Source organism: Haliotis rufescens, unplaced genomic scaffold (assembly GCF_023055435.1).
Source record: "Haliotis rufescens isolate VD_foot unplaced genomic scaffold, xgHalRufe1.0.p SCAF_15, whole genome shotgun sequence".
NCBI lineage: Eukaryota > Metazoa > Mollusca > Gastropoda > Lepetellida > Haliotidae > Haliotis > Haliotis rufescens.
Window position 1 is genome coordinate 5,407,644 of NW_025963835.1, and position 19,966 is coordinate 5,427,609.

At 41.8% G+C, this 19,966-nt stretch overlaps 1 pseudogene; it reads left to right on the plus strand.

Moving 5' to 3' along the window:
- The window catches only part of LOC124134989, a 54,918-nt pseudogene extending 35,074 nt beyond the window's left edge, over nucleotides 1–19,844 (plus strand).
- The last annotated feature ends 122 nt before the right edge of the window (nucleotides 19,845–19,966 follow it).

Genomic DNA, 19,966 nt, shown 5'->3' on the forward strand with positions numbered 1-19,966 from the left:
TTTACACAACTAGGAAACATCAAGGTACATATTTTGTGACACAGTGAAGTCAAGCCTATTCTATGTACTGTGTGCAAGAAAGCATTTATGCAATCAAGTTCCCTTCAAAGGCACATGTTTATCCATGACATAGAAAGACCTTTCACTTGCAATGGGAAAGTTTTTAACGAAACAAGTAACCTGCTGGCAAACATGAGGACTCACACATCAAGTCATGTCCGTGTAGTGAGTTTGGAGAAAGAATTTGATGTACATAGTCTGCTACAGAACCATATGGTGTGTCATGCTGGAGTTCAGCCTTTTCCATGTTAGGCATGTTGGAAGACATTTACACTATGGGTAGCCAGGACTCACAGTGGAGTTAGACCTTATTCATGCACAGAGTGTGGGAAACATTTAGATAAGAGGTGTCACGGTGGAGTAAGACCTTATTAATGTAATGTCAGTGTAAGAAATGCGAGAAAGCATTTACACGGCCATGTGACCTGCAAAGACACACAAATCTTCATAATGGAGTGAAACGTAACACATATACTTTGTGAGGGAAGGCTTTTGCACAAGGAATATGTTTTCGAATGCACATGAGTATTTACACTAATGTTTGATCTCAGAAGTGCGGGGGCACGGGTGGGCCAGTCGTCTAAGGCGCCGCGATTCGCTGTGCAGAGTTGCGTCCCTTGGGCACGCCAGAAACCTATGATTGTGGGTTCGAATCCTGGTTCGCCCCGATTATGTTTCTAGGTTTGTCAGCACCATACCCGTGCTCGTGGGTTTCAGCGAAGTGGTAAACGTCTGAGAGCTGCATCAATTCGGGCTTTCCTCCCACATTAAGCTGACAAGCCGCGATATAACTGGAATACTGTTAAAAGCGGCGTTAAACCCAACTCAGTCACTCTTAGAAGTGCAGTGACTGTGGGAAAGTGTTTCAAGAATCTGGTAAACTGCAGATACACATGAAGTTTCACGGTATAATCAAAGGGGGGAGAAGTTGTTCAGAACACCAAGTAAGCTTCAGAGCAAGATAAGGATTCACACTTGATTCTGTTGGAAGCATTTACATATACTTGGGTGACTTCAGACTTGAGTAAGACCTTGCCATGACTTAGTGTGTGTAAAATATTGCGCAATGAAAACACCTTCTCATACACACGAGGCTTCACAGTGGAGTAAAACCATGGCCTTGTACTGGGTCTGGATCGATATTTACATGATACAATATTCTTGTAGCACACATAAGGTCTTTAATTAGAGCCGAGCCTTATTAGTGTGGCAAGTGGGAAATCATTAACACAATCAGGTGACATGAAGCAGCACATGGGTATCACAGTGAAGTCAGTCCTTCCAGGTGAAGTAAGTGTGGGAAGGAATTCAGACAATTAAGTAGCCCTTGCGACGTCATAGTGGCGTTTAACCAACGCAACTCTGCACAGCGAATTGCGGTGCCTTAGTCAACTGGGCCACCCGTGCCCCCGCGAAGATAATGAATGAATGCTCCATGAGTGAGTATGGGAAAGCTTTGAGACAATTCAGTAACCTATTGACACACAAGACAAACAGCAAACAAATCATAAGTGTCTGTGTCTCATCTCCATGTGTTAAGATATATGATGTGGTCAATTTATTACTTTCAAAAATTAAATTATCAAACAACCTTTGGTTGAGAATGTATAGGTATGCGAATAAATGGTTCATGATTTGTGATGAGTTCATAATTATTAAATGCAGTGTGCTTGTATTATTGTTTGTGTGCTATATATGCCCTACTGTGGTTGCTGGATGTGGGAGTTGAAGTTAGAAATATGGGATAAACAGGAGACAGGAGAAGTTGCTTCCTCCCAAACACATCTAGAAGGTGAATGAATGGATATAATTTTCATCTTTGTGCACATGGTAGTGTAGAACCGTATGGTAATGGGGAAAAGAAATTCAGAACACCTAAGGTTATTGAATGAAGGTGTTTGTGAAATGTCTTCAGTTATTTACTTTCAACAAATTATTGTATATATACTCCTTAGAAAACATCTAACCAGTTTGTGGTGTGTGACGTAATACACATTTACTGCACATCTGAACACTTCGTGAATTATGACACAAGTTGTGGAATGCTGTATTATCCCCAACACGGCCTGCATTGTTATGATGTTTACAAGTTGGTAAACTTGTATGCAATTAATAGGAGTCGATGGACTCGATGTTCGATGGAACAACGTGTTGAAGAAAACGCAACACAGCGGTAACCATGCTTGATTGTTTACTTGCTATCCCATAATATTGTACAAGGGACATAAACTCGGTAATACTGCTAGTAAACATACCGCTTAACAAAAGGCTAAACACTACAACCTCTCCCCTCCTTGGATACTTATTGAGGGATCAATAATTAGACTGGCTAAATGACTTACTTTAACCTATGAGTTAACTTCAAGAACTTGTGACAACATGAAATTGCCAAGACAAAATATACCTGTGAAAATCTTCACATTATTGCAAATATAGTCTCTTTGCTGAAAGTAAATAATACTGATAACTATTGACTAGATCTTAAAACATAATCCAGCTTTCAATTAATGAATTAACTGAACACATAATTTCAAACACAGTTCAGGCTTCAATTCACATGTGCACACATTTGCACATTGCACTTTACATGAAAAAGTCCTTGTATTTACTCGGAGGTCTTCGATCTCTTGTTGGATATCTGCGCATAGGTTCATTTGGTTCAACCTGTTCAATAGGATCAATCACTGCTTGATCTTCATTGTCACTGACTGGAACTTGTTGACCATCACATTCAGGTGTGTCAACTGTGTCCTGAATATTGGAGTGAGTAGGATGTTGGGGTGACTTCTTAAAGAAACTGCTGTTTCTTGTTACCTTCCTCCCCCCACACTCTGCACTGATCATCGAGCCTTTTGTGGATGTTACTGTTAAAGGCACAGGCTCATATGGGGTGTTGGACTTCCTCATTGACGTGTCTTTCAGGAGAACTGCATCCCCTTCCTTGAAACTGTGTGGCTTGACATAAGCCTTTCTGTCAGCATACTGCTTCATTGCATGTTTAGCTGCCATGTCTCTCTGTCTCATTTTCCTGTTTCTGGATTTTGATGACTTGGACAAACTAGGCAGACGATTTCGCAGATTTCTGTTAAACATGGCGGTTGCTGGAGGAACACCTGTTGACGTGTGTGGTGTTGTCCGGTAAGACAACAGGAATCGATACATTTCCTGTTTCCAGTTTTGTCCTTGTGCAATAGCACCTTTAATGCACTTTTTGATGGTACGCATGAAGCGTTCAGTTTCTGCATTGGCTTGCGGCCATAATGGAGTTATTTTCCGATGTTTAAATCCAGTGTGTTCTGCATATGTACTGAACTCGTAGCCATTAAATGGTGGGCCGTTGTCCGTCTTGAGCTGATGTGGTATCCCAAACTCTGAAAAGATTTTCTCAAGTCTCGGAATTACATTGCGACCAGAGATGCCCTTAAGTATGTCTACAATGACATAACGTGAATATTCATCTTGCACCACCAGCAGATATTCACCAGTTGATATCTGACCGAAATCAGCACTAAGCTCTTGCCATGGTCCATCTGGCAATTCTGACATTTTGAGGGGTTCACGTGCTGGCAAATCAGTTGTGATTTGACATGTCATGCAGTTTTTAACCACATGTTCCACCATATTGTGCAATCCACGAAACCATATCTTCTCACGAAGCAGGGAAACTGTTTTCACAATGCCCTGGTGACCAGCATGAGCTAGATCAACAGCTTGTCTGTGTAAGCTTGGTGGCAACACAATTTGCTTAACAAAAGGCTAAACACTACAATTGTAAGTGCAAGCTGCCGCATTGTCTGTGGTTCTGACTGATGCTGATGATCTAGAGGTCCACAGGAAGACCTGTAAGCTGTTGTACGTGTGTGGTCTGACATTGTAATGGAAGATGAATATATCAAGGATCTGATCATCATTAAATACTGATAAAATAGCAAATACCCTTCAACTGATTTACGAACCTGAACTAGAAATAATAGAGCGCATCACCTGTTTCATATTTAGATCTATGCACATAGATTCAGGATGACAAAAGAATCTCTCCACACAACTATGCGAAGAGAGGGGGTGGGGCGGCCTTCAACTTTCCAATAGCCATTCAAGGCCTCCGTAAAGCTTTCAAAAAAACGTTTGAGGATAGGAAAGAATAAGTGGAGGACAATTCCAAATTTAATGCATCAGTGACACAAATAATCTCCGATACCATTCTATATCTTCACATGTACCACATTTCGCTGTGTTTTTTCAGGTGAACAAAGAACTTGCCTTTGCATGTGTTTGTAATGGGTGCCATTGGTGGGGCGGGACAACTCATCTTTTCGCAAACTCCTTTTCGTATCACTAATATTAAACACATGTTCATGATATAAAGTAGACACATTTATATGGAAAACAACGGCTTTAATATACTGTTATAGAGATGTTACGGTACAGATCTATACACAGTTATCGAACAAAACTGAATAATTTGAGCACGGTACAGAATCATAAGTATGTCTGTTGAAGGACTAACACAATCGCATTAAAATCTCGCTGTTGCTAAACAAAGATCTGAGGACATCCCATTACGGGTCACGTCAGAACGACCTCTCATCCGACCAATGAAAGCGTCGCTTACCAGATTAGTGACAGTCGGAATGTGTTTTCTAATCATGCAACCTCGAAAATGTTAACACGGGGTATTCCGAACGAAATTTAGGCCCGTACGGCTGATTCCGTCAAAATTATCGTCGATCTCTCGCTTCCGTGGGATAAATATTTGAACGGAGGAAGCGTTGCACAGTACGTGGGAAGCACTGCCATACAATCTCAACCATATAGTAGACATTCCACAATGTTCGTTTGTTCAGTTTTCAAAACTTTAATCGAGAACTGTGTCAACATATCTTTCAATAGTATGAAATGGAAGTCGCCAGGTTGAAACGAGTGCCGTAAAAGTCGAGAAAGCTGCTTTAGAATTGGCTGATGTCGACTTCTTGTTGGTCATTTCAGTGGTCGGGCAAATTTAGCGAAAGGTCGTTCTGACGTGACCCGTAACGGGATGTCCTCAGATCTTTGTTTTACGGCAGCGAGAACTTAGATCTGATTTTAATGAGATTGAGGACTAACAGTGACAGCAATTTACAAACATGAAAGATATTAACATGAGTGGGTTAACAAAAACAGAATAACAACAGAAGGATAATATTGTATGAACATTATGGCCAGAGGACACCTACTGAGGAAGCTGGTTAAACAGTAGTAAGTATACATAGGTTGGGTGATTGGATTAAGGAGAAGGAGCTATTGCATAATGAGTTCATAGTAGTCGCATGGGATGAAAACAGCATTGATTGGTGGCTTGTGGCGGCGAATCTGAACTGCTTCTGCCAGTTTTCTTTTACTGAAGTCATGGAGGTTTTTTAAATGGATTTGAACGTTGTCCCAATTGATGTTGTGATTGGGTCAGTTGCTGATGTGGTCCGAGATGGTTAATTTACAGTCCGATTTAATGGTAAAAATTGCGTTCTCCTTGATCGTGGCGTTGATGGGTGGGATGTTTCTACTACATAGGATTGTCCACAGTCACGGTCATTTTTTTGAGGAACTACACCTTTAGGTTCTGGGTGTTTTGTTTGGTTTCTGCCATTGGCTTTAAGAGGGGTATTGGGGGAATTTGAGCTGGTGAAGTAGGTGTCAATGTTGGCTTCTGTGAGAAGATGACTGTTATGGTATACCTCAATCACAGTGTAGCAGGGCGTGGAGTCATCCCACAGATGACATCCTTACCTTGTCAGCTTGCTGACGGGGTTAACCTCTTTGGTCATGTGGACAAGGCGTCCGACCTCTGATCAGAAGGTCCGTGGTTCGAATCCCATCACGTGACTCGGAAACTTTATGGCCGCTGAAAGACGTTACATTGACGCATATACAAATAACTGTTTGAATATTCCCAAACAGACCATGTGCCTTTTATATATTTTTTGTAGTAAGGACCAGCTATGACGGAAATCGGATGGTGTCATCGTAGCCAAACAGTATGCCTGGTCAAGACTTGACCACTAACAATAAGCTTGAGCGTTGCTGACGGCAGCGATAAACATTTACAAATAAATGTGACGTTTACACGACATACAACTTTCTCCTGTCATACGGCGCAACTGTCGTTCATAAGCGTATGAACGGATATATTCACGAGACTGTAAGGATAGAAACACTGATGGACTTCTTCCATATTCGATAGAAACCCCCAGTAATTCCCACGAACGAATAGACACACACGCGTCTTTTTTCTGATCACTTAGATATTAAATCTTGAAATCAACGTTTTTGCATGCATTTGGAAAAGTCTGAGCGTTTTACTGCATACCCATGCACAAATATCCTCGCTACCAATACTCCTAGTAAACAACAGGAATAAAAGCCACAAAACAAACAGAAGAAATGCACATCCAAACTATCGACTCGGCCCGTTTATACACATTTGATAAGCTAGATCATCACTGTCAGTAACCCAAACAACTTTAACTGAGTACGGTTTTACGCTGCGTTTAGCAATATTCCAGCAACTTGAACAGAGACAATTAAGTACATATTTCAAAATTCCTGTTAGAATATAATTATTTAACTCTTGAATTTGCCAGAATCAGAATATCAAAAATCCCTTTTTTTCCAAGTTTAAAATTATTCGACCGGTTTTACCGAAACCTGTAATTGCCGTTTTGTGGTTTGTCGGTTTTGGCTTCTACCATAGCTGACCATGCCCGTATGTTGACATACGTCCCAGTTTGATTTTTGACAGTGGTGAGTAAGATAGTAAATATCAGATATCTTTTTTAAACAGGTAATGAACATTAATGCAATGAACTCACACCGTGTAAATGGGGTTTCGTTGGGAGGTGGGAGTTATGCATTATTCCTAGTTTCGATGCACAGGTTCATATTTTGAACAATCTTGTCGGCCTGTGCTGTCCCAGTTTGTGTTCACCGTGCAGATGAGTGTTTTATATGGAAAGATTGGCCTTTTTTAACTCGACCTTGCCCTTCTGTTATAGTATAAATTTACTGATTAACTCATCCTTTGTTTTGTTACTGGTGCCGGTGTAGCGCAGCTGAAAAATGTCATACACTACGGTCCCGTGCTAAAACGGCACAAGCCGAAATCAGACATGTAGAATTACCAAAACTGCCTGAATATGGTGCAAAGTTATAATCCTTGTTTTTTTTGTTTTCGGGAATTTTAATTTTGAAAATTCAGATTTAGAACTCTGATGTAAAACTTTGAAGATTGGCCTCCCTGTAAGTAGCTGTCTTAGGGTGAATGTAGCCCAGAGACTGTATAACAATGAAAGATGTCATGAAGTGGGGTATTTGATAGATAGGAATTCATAGTCTACTAGATTTGAAATATACGATTTTAAAATATAAATGAAGCATATTTAGTTTGCTGAACTCATTTTTGAATGATTATTGGACCCAGTTATTGGTATTGGTTGCCTCGGTGGTCTACTGGATAGAATATCAACCCGGAGGACGGAAGGTCAGTGGTTCCCTCACTGGCCATGTCATGCCAAAATATCGTGCTTTGTATGATAGGGAGGGTTCGGCATGGTATCTCAGTGGGCTGGCATTATAAACGTTGTCGCATTCATGTGTGTGTGTGCGTGTGCGTGTGTTTGTGTTTGTGTTTGTATGTGTGTTTGGTACCAGTAATAATTGTGGTATGATGTTGATTATGTGTTAACAAATTTGAGTTTTCTTCCTGTTCTTCAGGTTACAGAGAAGTGTAATAACCTGGCTACGTGTAAAAGGAACTAAAGATGGACTTTACTGTAAGTAACCACGAGAATATGAAGTTCATGTCACAATAATGAGTTGTATGAGTTCACATGATTACATAAACATGATAAAGCTGCATTGCCAACTAGCACCAATTTAATATATTTAGCATCACAAGTATCTCCGACCCGTGAAGATCCGGGGTAGAATAGGTCTTCAGCAACCCATGCTTGCCATAAAAGGCGGCTATGCTTGTCGTAAGAGGCGACAAATGGGATCGGGTGGTCAGGCTCGCTGACTTGGTTGATGCATGTCATCGTATCCCAAATGCTTGGATTGGTGCTCATGATGTCAATCACTGGATTGTCTGGTCCAGACTTGATTATTTACAGACCGCCGTCATATAGTTGGATTATTGCTGAGTGCGGCGTTAAACAACAAACAAACAAGTATCTCCATGGTACCTCTATGTTGCAGCTCTTCAGATTGATGTGAATACTTACAGGTCAGGTGACCTATGACCCGTAAAACTGATTGAACAGGTATACAAGATGTAGAGCCACAGATATAGAGATTTCACAGATTTGGTTTCTCAGTGATGCAGAGTTTCGGTTTGATGTGAAAACTGATGGGAAAACTCTCTGATTCTTCTGTGTATTTTGTATTCAGTATGTTCCAGTGATTCCACCTTGAGTGGCATATCAGGGCAGACAACTGTGTAAAATATGACCTTTTATGATGTGCCAATTTCAGGTGAAACAGGAGCCTTATGAAGATACTCCTTCCTCTCCAGAGTGTGAGAGACCTCGGAATAACTGCATGGACGTTGAGGTGCCGAGTGACGACTGTTTTCTGTGTAAGTAACGTGGAAGGCATTGAGGACAACCCTTTATCAACCAACCCAAGCAATAAGCAGTCAGGTGTGAGGTGATTCATGCTGCTAAAATGGAAATGCAATTATTTCCGGTATAAATCAACAAGTTTTGAATTTATTTATGTAAGTTTTTCCTATTTCATTCCACAATCCTCTAATAGAAATATGTTCTTCAATTCAATTTTGCACTCTTCATGGAAACGAGATTAAGGTTTCAATTAACGCCATCAAAAGTACAGGATTAATGTATCACCAATGAGGCCTTATCGTGGTGCCTATTTCAAAATTAAAAATGATATTAGTGTATTTTGGGATCATTGTTATGACCCTGTTATGACCCTGATGTTTGCTCTGATAGTTTTGGGACTTATTCATTGAATATTTCTCAATTATTTCTACACCAGTAATAGTTTCACACATTGTAATCCTGGTCTTTGCCCTGACAAATGATTTAACCATCAGATTCATCACATATGGTTTCCTAACGTCTTCATCACATTGAACGACAGTTCTACTGCCATGGCATTCTGGACATATAAACTAGTATGTATTTCGAAAACGTAATTGCCATCTGTGTTGTTCATCAGATTGTGAGGACTGCAACAAGGAGTATGAAGGGGACTGTTCAGTACATGGACCTCTTCTCATGGTCACAGACACACAGGTATTCTCCATAGAGTAATATTAGCATAATAAAGTTTGTTTGAGCTTAAATGAAGTTTAGATCGTGACAAATTGACATGCTTGTTGTATTTTATTCACAATGACTTCTCCATTGTGGTATTATTTCAGGAAGCGCCGGGAAGTGCAGACAGGGCTTGGAAAACGATGCCTGTTGGTCTGGAGATTGAAGAATCCGGGATCCCAGGCGCTGGTCTTGGCGTGTATGCGTCTCAGGACTTTGTTCCACGCACCTGCTTTGGGCCGTATGAGGGAGATGTCGTCACAGACGAGGTCACTGCTCATGGATCAGGTTACAGTTGGCATGTAGGTGTTATGCAGAAAGTGTGTCACCAGTCTTTTCATACGAAGTCAAACCATAAATTACTTTCGGAACCTTGAGTTTTTATTCATGCGGTTAGAATATTTAATGTGTCAATTAGAGCTGATAATGTTAGACAGGTGGATGACCCCCAAAATTTGATGCATCAGTGCCAAAAATGATTTTTATGCGATTCCCTTTTTGACTTGTTCCTGTGATTTTTCAGGTGAACATTTGACTTGCCTTTGCATGTGTTTGTGATGGGTTTCCGCTTGTTGCAGGATAAGCTGACCATTTCCCCAACACCTGGTATCATCAGTATTTGATGCTTATTCATGAACACATGATATAATTAGAATCGTACAATTGACTGCTTTTAGTGGAAATTTCTCACCCCTAAAGATTCGGTTTAGAATTGGTCTTCAGCAACCCTTGCTTGTCGTAAGAGGTGACTGTGCTTGTCATATAAGAGGCAATTAACGGTAACAGGTGGTCAGGCTCGGAGAATTGGTTGATGCATGTCATGGTATTTACCAATGGCCTAGATTGATGCTCATGATGTCAATCACTGGATTGCCTGGTCCTGACTCAATGCTTTTTACAGACCACCTTTATAAAGCTGGAATATTACTGAGTGCGGCATTAATTTAAAAACAAACAAACAAACAAACAAACAAACAAACAATAATTTCTTATATTTTTTACTTATCCTGCATTACTCCTTAATGCATTCACTGCTTACTTACGACAACTAGAAGGACAGCGCTGCGAAGGTCCTGGGTGAAGAAATAAAGTTGTTGTTCTCAAGTCCCAATCAGTGGCCTTCCGTCGCTGTCCTGTGACCTTGATGACACCTAAGGTCATCTTCACATCACTGCTTGTCGCAGCACAGCTAGGACGTGTCCAAGCGGAGCTCTCCTTTTGGATTAATTTTAGACCTTCAGTTTGTCTACAATCTTAAAAATTGATCTGCGATGGGTGATGTATTCTTTTCATATTACTTTCACCATGTTGTGTAGTTTTATGTGAATTAATTAGGCGTGAAAAGACGCTTGTCTTTTTTCCCGCCAAAATATTGTTGTTCGCCGCCATTTTGAATTGTGTTACAATCGTTTGCCTGCCAAGGTAGTCATATTGTTTACAATTCTCAGCTACGTATGTATAACATATTATATGTTCTTAAATATTACTAGCTTTGGCGTAACAGTGAGTTGCGTATACTAAAATTATTGTATACTTTTTCAACTCGTTAAAAATATGGTTGCCGATAGATTAATATCAAATCTACGGCTTTCTTCCAGTCCCGCTTCATCAACAATTCTTTTATTGCGTACCTATGTTTATGCGATTAAATAGTTTTTTGTTGGTATTTTTGGTTTTACATTGAGTTGCGTATATGAACTATTGTATACTCTTGCAACTCGTAGTTTTTGCCGATAGATTATTGTTCAATTCTATGGCATTCTTCCAGTACCGCCTCATCAACAATGGCGTAATTGTGTTTAATTTAAACATATTTTATTGACATATATGGTCAACGGGATTGGGCAAAAGTTATCCAACTTAGGTGGCCCTTTCCCTACTCTATATGTACAGACATTGAATATACATATATATATATAATTGTGTAACTTATGATTGAGCGTGGGAAAAATCTTACAAAGATTATCATCCACGTTGTTTGGTTTGCGCGCAGATGTGCTCTCCAAACCCTAAATGAAAATATAAATACCCTTGGTTTACATTGGGTTGCGCATACAAAAATATTGTATATCCTTGCAACTCATAAATTTGCCGATAGATTAGTGTTCAAATTCTTCGGCACTCTTCCAGTATTATCTCATCAACAAGGGTTTCATTGCGTAACATACCTTTGAGCATTTTACTAATTGTCGTGGAAAAAACCTTACAAGATTATCATCCACGATTGGTTGGTTTGCGCGCGGATGTGCTCTCCAATCTCTAAATGTAAATAGCCTTGGTTTACACTGAATTGCGTATATAAAAATATTGTATACCCTTGCAATTCGTATTTTTGCCGATAGATTACTGTTCAATTCTACGGCATTCTTCCAGTACCATTTCTTAAATGGTTTAATTGCGTAACATAATTATGTTTTCTCGGTGTACATATTGTCGTGGAATAATCGCCCAAAGCTCTTTATCCACGGTCATAGGCATGCACGTAGATGTGCTCGCCAAAATTCAAAATGTAATTTTTATGTAAATCTCTAATCCAACGAGTTTACTATATAAAAGCAGATTACTCACAATCATATTTTGCAGTTATTCCAGTCGTGAGACGAGAGGAATGTCACTATCGCAGAATAGCGAATGACATATGGTTCTGTCATTACCACCCAACCGTTATTATCGGCAGGTATTATGACGACTGTGATTGCAGAAGTACACCATCCACCGAAATCAACAATACCGGAGGATTTTGTGAGTATCGTAACTGCTCCTATTTTTTCAGCCGCCGGACACTTCCAGATACATGTATGATAATCTGTGACGTCGGCGACAGCACCAGCGTATCGAGATGCTATGATGGGGGTAGATTAGACACAAGCCTTGATCCAGTCAATACTTTTGAGCTTTGTGTCTGATTTATCTGCGCCGAGCGCAGCACTTGACTACAACCCAAGCACTTCTATTACGCAAGCGGCGCACGATCAGCTTAGCGCTGGTCCAACATATCCAGCATAGACCTGCGCCGAGCGCAGCGTCTGACTGATACCGAAGCGCTCCTATCACGCCAGTGACGCACGATCAGCTTAGCGCTGTTCCAACATATCCAGCATAGACCTGCGCCGAGCGCAGCGTCTGACTGATACCCAAGCGCTCCTATCACGCCAGTGACGCACGATCAGCTTAGCGCTGTTCCAACATTCCAGACCTGCGCTGAGCGCAGCGTCTGCGTATCAATCAAGGTCTCTACAATGACGTTAGCCCAAGGCTTACAGTGTACTCGGTTACGTAACCGGCACATGATCAGCTTAGCACATGTACCCGATTGGGAAGCAGACCATCTCGTGTCAGTAACGCCCTCCCCTGATAACAGGGTAAATAAGAGGGACACCACGAGGTCATTGGAGGAAGCCTTCTCCAAAACTCACATTTGCTCCGTGATTTAAGCGACCAATATCGTCAATGTTTGCAGTGGATGAGAATCTATTAGAGGATAACCCTATCTGATTAGATCACTTCCAAACTATGGTGTTTTTCCTACAGCGTCAGTTTGACCACAGGAAAATTCATCTTGAGACCGTTCTGACGGTGATTACCGTTACACCCAAGACTTTATAGCGTTTCCAACTGAGATGCTGGTTTCAAGGGCAGTCTATTACGTCAACCTTGATCATCTACTCCCCTGTTCAACGAACAGATCGCAGACACGCACGTCAAGTTCCCAAAAAGCTTGGAAAGTCCAAGTCAGGGAATTATAAGCCTAGACGCGCGTTTCTCAGGGAAGACCAGCATTCCCTTACTGAGAAAGGGAGTGGCAGAGACAAGTCTCAAGGACGATTTCGTACTTATCGCACTATATCATGGTGTCCGTATAAGGGTAGAGTTAACCCCACCGTTGACCACAGTTTGATTGGGAAAATCCAACATAGACATACTGTTGGTAAGAAGAGCTGTAGAGTGGGTTCACAACCCAGTCTTTACTCCGGGGTTTTATCCTCACACCTACCTGGTACTCATGAAGGACCCAGACAAAATGAGAATGATCCACAATCTCTGTGTTCAACGAACGTTTGATTCTTCATCAGTCTCGACTATCCATCCCAACCGTAGACTTTTCAGGTCCAGTTCATTGGGGTTCACTACCAATGGTAGTATTTCCCATTTGACATGTCAGTGACACTTATGGCTACTTACAGGAGTAATGAAGCCAATAACTATCTACACGTGACGAACACTTGGTTCGAGTCGTAGATGGAGGGCGATCTACTGTATCATCAACACATGTCAATAACTGGGATAGACAATCAACGAGGCGAAGTCGGGAGTATTCTCCTTCCTATTGACTTCAGTTCATAGGAGACCTGTTTAAGACAGACCAGGATATCCTATCTGTACCGAGGGACAGATGGCACAAGTTTCTACTTCTTTTGTCATCTACTCTACACCAACCACACACACTTCGCCAGTGGCAAGTGTTGCTAGGGTTAATCACCTCGGCACAGGAGTTAACTAGCATGGGCCGCTTACAACAGCGACCAATTCAATTTTTTTCCTGAACCCTTACATCAGGAGTCAGGATCCACTCAAGGCCATCACTCTACCAACTAAGCTAGAGCCTCAATTTGTGGCGCTGAATGTCTGCGGAGTCTGTTTATTCGGGTTTTCCCCGAATACACACCTGTTTGTGGACGTCCCCTTTCAGGGGTGGAGTCTTCACTTACAAGACCAGATAAGCTCAGGGCTATGGCCCGGCGCACAATGGAAGTGGCACATAAACAACTTGGAGTTGGAAGCTTTAATTCTGGCTATATCACATTGGCAGAATCAACTACAGTTAGCCCGACTCGCTATATCCACAGACAACAGCACTGTGGTGTGGTGCCTGTGCAATCGGGGAACAACACACTCCCACTCTCCACTTCTAAGGACATTCAGATTTCTTCCATCTAGTGGATCGGCTGTGACGAAGGTTCATAGTTCAGCACATCCCCGGATGTAGAAACATACTGGCCGATACTTTATCACGTCCAGACAGGGTGGCTCCCACTGAGTGGAAATTTCTCACAGAAGCATTCCAGTTACTGCTTCAGGAATTCAGGCAACCAAACATTGACTTGTTTATTACTTGCCTAGGCCACCAACTCATGACGTATATCTCCCCGTTGCCGGATCCGCAGACTTGGGCGGTGGACGAGTTCAGTATCACTTGGGAAGGGCAAAGAACTAAAACTCTTCTGCCACCACTTTTACTTCTCAAGGTGCTACAGGGGATCAAGGAGACAAGGTATCTCGATCTCTCCTTTGGTCGCACCATGGTAACCGGCGAGAGGGTAGTTCGTCAAGCTCGGAAAAATCTAAAACGATTCACTTCCCCTCTCACAGTGGTCCAACCTACTCATCCACCCTCAACAGAAAATTGCCTCACCCAACGTCTACACGCATGGTTCGTCTTTAAAAAGGCGTTAAGGTGCGAAGGGTTATTTCGACACGGGCAGCAAAGCTATAGCTTTAGTTCATCGTTACTCTCCCAGAGACGACGATGACAAGTGGGGATCACTTGAGACTTTTTACAGGGAAGAAAAGAATCAAGACCCTACGATTGCGTCACAATTCCTAGAGGAATACCTCCTACATTGCGTACCCAAAAACACTTGGAAGGTAGCACCATTACTACGTAATTGGCTGCAATTATCTTAGTGTTGGCCGTTTCCGGAAAATCACAGTGTGATTAAGGTCACGGAACTACAGGCCATATTATGCTCATTCAGGTTTGAGGATCAGAAGGCCAAGTTCCAGCCACCTGATTGGGACTTGAACGTGGTACTTCGAGGTTTGCGAGGGCCCCCTTCGAGCCCCTCATTGCATCCTCATTTTCAAGCTCCTTCCCAGCGCGTGACACCTTCGTTACACTCTCGGTATAGTATAGAGAGCTCCGCGAACGGGCTATCGCTGTGAGGAGCTTGGACATCACCAAGGAAACAATGGTTTCTCTTGGCATTAGCAATGGCGGTACGGGTGAGCGAACTACATGTGGTCGACTCAACCCGGATCCGTTTTGAGCATGGGACGCACGGAACAGGACATCTAGGGTTATGCTGGAATTTTATTGCTAAAATCTACTACCAGGCCAACCCGACCGTTCTTCACCATCCCACCGATATCGACTATTGTGGGAATCGTACATGGTGAAGTTCTCCTGGGCTCGGTGCGAGCAGTTCGAGTTTTCATTCGACGCTCCAAGACAAGGCGTGGTTCGTCCACGACAGAAGTTAGTCGCATAATCGCAAACACCATATCTATATGGTTACGCGCAGTAATCCTTCAGGCCTACGAGATCATCAAACGGAACTCGCCGAGAGCGAATTACCCTCAAGATCTCAAGGTGTCAGCCTTACCAGGGCTCAACACGGCAATTGTGGTTTTGGAACAATCACGGAAGGATATTTCTGGAGATTCGACACATATTTTCGTTAGTCATAACTTTCGCGTTGTGACTCTCGAGGATGTCAAAGACGTTCGAAGTTTGGCCCTCTGGTTGTTATCCTGCAGATTGCCAACCACTGACGCAAATAATGAACTCGCCCTATACAGAGCCAGTCAACTTCCATGTGCAGTCACTCAGTCGCCACCAGTGGAAGAATATTAGACAATCTTGTTTGTCAGCGACGGCTCTATGACGCAGTAAGTAAAGAATTAGCTGAATAGCTATTATTTTCTTTATTACTAAGCGTGTATAGGGAATTTCTCTTTAATTCCTATGTTCAATGTTTTTGATTTTTGAACAACCCTACCGTAATGGCGTTTTTGTCTGAACTTTTCCGCTTCACGGTTTATCGACCAAATGGGGTCGTATTGCAGGGTGTGAATTATTGAGGTTTCTGTATTCTGAAGGTTGACCCACCTCCAAACCGTCCGATACAGATGCATTAAGGAGTAATGCAGGATAAGTAAAAAATTTAGTAAAATCTAAATATTTTTTACATTTGTATACTTATCCTGCATTACTACACTTAAGGCCCACCCGTCGTTAGACTTGCCTCCCCACTTTGGCTTCAGAAACCTCAAAAGTATGTTTTTCTAAGAACTTGGGCGACAGGCAGTGATGTGAAGATGACCTTAGGTGTCATCAAGGTCACAGGACAGCGACGGAAGGCCACTGATTGGGACTTGAGAACAACAACTTTATTTCTTCACCCAGGACCTTCGCAGCGCTGTCCTTCTAGTTGTCGTAAGTAAGCAGTGAATGCATTAAGGAGTAATGCAGGATAAGTATACAAATGTAAAAAATATTTAGATTTTACTAAGATTATGGAAACAATTTTTGGTCGCTTTTCTTTACACCTCCTATGTTTCGGAATAAAACTTTGGAACCTGCCTGAAATATCATTGGTTAACATGAAAGCCAAGGCCATTGTTTCTTAGTATGCAAGGATATTGTGCTTGATGTGTTAATAGGATCGCTACCTGCCTTCTGGGTGATGTTCACATCCATATAGGTTAGGTTCACCAGATGGCACAGAAACATGGGCTTAGTGTTTAAAAACCAAGCCCTTCATTTTCTCAAGCAGTGGTACATCATATGATCGTGATAATCGGTAAAATATATTTCTTTTATTCAGATGCACATACATGGAAATCCTGACCCAATTTATAGATAGTTCGTTGTCTAAATAGTACAGTTATGATGTGCTGTGATGTCAAAGGTATCTTTAAATGTATGATATAATTGGCATATAAATTGTGATTTCATATTTCCTTTCAATCAGATACACACAGATGGACAACCTTCCCACTTTGTAGATGGCCAACGCTGCCACACAGCCAACTGGATGAGATATGTCAACTGTGCTCGAACAGAGGAGGAACAGAATCTGACAGCATTTCAATACAATGGACATATCTACTACAAAGTATACAAGAAGATTTGTGTTGGTTCTGAGCTGCTTGTCTGGTATGGACACAAGTTTGCAAGGAACCTTGGTATCGAGAGACAACTTAAACTACCACAGAGTCAAGGTACCCTAGTCTAACAATCTCAACACTGATAAGGGAAATAGGTTATTATATAAAAAGCTTGTAGAGCACCCTATAGGAATAATTATTACCCATAAGGTAAATGGTCAGATTAGAAAGGTGGCTGTTGCATTGTTGAAGACAGCATGAGTTATTGAAAACTGCTTGATGTTCATGACATCAATGATAATCTCAGGCTTCAGACTAGGTTGTGTTCAGTGACATTCAGGGGGTAGAATATGTCTCCATTATCACATGGTCGTTTTAAGAAGCAGGGGGCATGGGTGGCCCAGTCGTCTAAAGCGCTGCAATTCGCTGTGCAGAGTTGCCCCCCCTGGGCATGCCAGAAACCTATGATTGTGGGTGTGAATCCCGGTTCGCCCCGATTACGTTTATCGGCTCGTGGGTTTCACCGAAGTGGTAAACGTCTGAGACCTGCATTACTTCGGGCTTTCCTCCCACATTAAGCTGACACTCCGTGATATAACTGGAATACTGTTAAAAGCATCGTTAAACCCAACTCACTCACTCACTCACTCACTCACTCACACGTTTTATGGATCTGGTGTTCAGACACAACTAGGACATCATTGCTCATTATTTCTGTAACTGGTTCGTGTGTTCAAGACTTAATCAATTACAGGCTGCTCTCACATACCTGAACATTTCTTTAACAACATCCACACACTCCTTCATACACAGTCAGTATTTCTGTCAGAACTATGGAATGTCTGTCCATGTTGACTTACACCATAAATTCACTCAAAACAGGTTTTCAATAATTTCTCATAACGAGTGAGTTGGGTTTAATGCCACTTTTGACAGTATTATTTGTCAGGTGCGTCAGTTTAATGTGAGAAAAAAGCCCGAAAGGATGCATGTTTCTAATGTTCGTAGCTTCTCAAACTTCTCACTCAGTCTTTTTGGTTGAGCATATATGTTGAGTTAATCTCATCAATGATTAAATTAAATAGTAGGGACAAAAGATACCTTAGCCTAGATTTACATACACATCAGTTCAGAAACTGATAGAGAAATTGGTGTATGTTTTGCTAAATCAAGGAAAATGTCCTGTATGAGCAAAATGAAGCCAAATGATCATTCTTTATACTGATGGTACCAGAATGTTTCTCATCACACATTTTCTTGACAGAAATGTACCCTTGTAAAAGTCCAAGTACCTGTTTTATGCACCAGTCCTACATATTGTTTTTATGAATGTATTCCAGACAGCTACCAATGCGACGGCTGTGACCTGGAGTTCCCATCTGGGGTGTTCCTGTGGAAACATCTGAAGAAGATGCATGGAGGAAAACTGACAGCTCAGTTGAGGTTCATAGTGAACACTCAGGGTGTTACTAGCTGTGACATTGGAAAGGAAATAGAAAACCAGATACAGAGCAGTAACCATGGTAACAATGTAACTGAAAATGTGGGCAACACTGGATGTGAGGGAGCACTGAAGGAAACATGTGAACCCCAGCAACATACGAAGGGTTTGCCTGGAGTCCGGCGATATCAGTGTGGCCAGTGCGGGAAGGAATTTAAAAGTTCAAGTCACCTTAAGATGCACATGAAATACCACAGTGGAATTAAGCCTTTTCCATGTGGTGAGTGTGGAAAAGCGTTTACACAATCCAGTGACCTTCAAAGACACACGAGACTTCACAGTGGAGTAAGACCTTATTCATGTAGTGAGTGTGAGAAGACGTTTTCACGATCCTGTTATTTGCAGAGACACATGAGTTGCCACACTGGAATCAAGCCTTTTCTGTGTGGCGAATGTGGGAAGGCGTTTATAACATCAAGTGACCTGACGTCGCACATGAGGTGTCACAGTGGTGTCAAGCCACATCAGTGTACCGAGTGTGAGAAGACGTTTACACGGCCAAGTAAACTACAAGCACATATGAGATGTCACAGCGGAGACAAGCCTTTTGAATGTACTGAGTGTGGGAAGGCATTTCCACTGTCAAGCTACCTTCAGAAACACATGATGTGTCATTCTGGAGTCCGGCCCTATCAATGTTCTGAATGTGGTAAATCTTTTAGACAATCAGGTAACCTGCAGACACACATGAGAAGTCACTCTGGTGTCAAGCCGTATGCATGTAACGAGTGTGGGAAAGCATTTACAAATTCAAGTGACCTTCAAAGACACGTGCGACTTCACAGTGGAGTTCGGCCTTATCAGTGCTTTGAGTGCAAGAAAACCTTTATTACATCTGGTGACCTGCAGAGACACATGAGGTGTCACAGTGGTGAAAAGCCTCATCAGTGTACTTTTTGCGAGAAAGCCTTTTCAGATTCAAGTGGCCTGCAGAAACATTTGAGATGTCACACTGGAGATCGCCCATATAAGTGTAATCACTGTGTAAAAGCGTTTGCTCAATCAAAAAACCTGCAGAAACACATGAGGTCTCACATTTGAGTTAGGATTTATTGTTGTAGTAAAAGTTGAAAATAACAAAATCCACTGTCCTTTGTTTGTTTCTGTGCTTTGTTTCTTTGTTTAACTGGGCACTCAGCAGTGTTCCAGCTGTATGACGGTGGTCTATAAGTCATCGAGTCTGGACCAGACAATCCAGTGATTG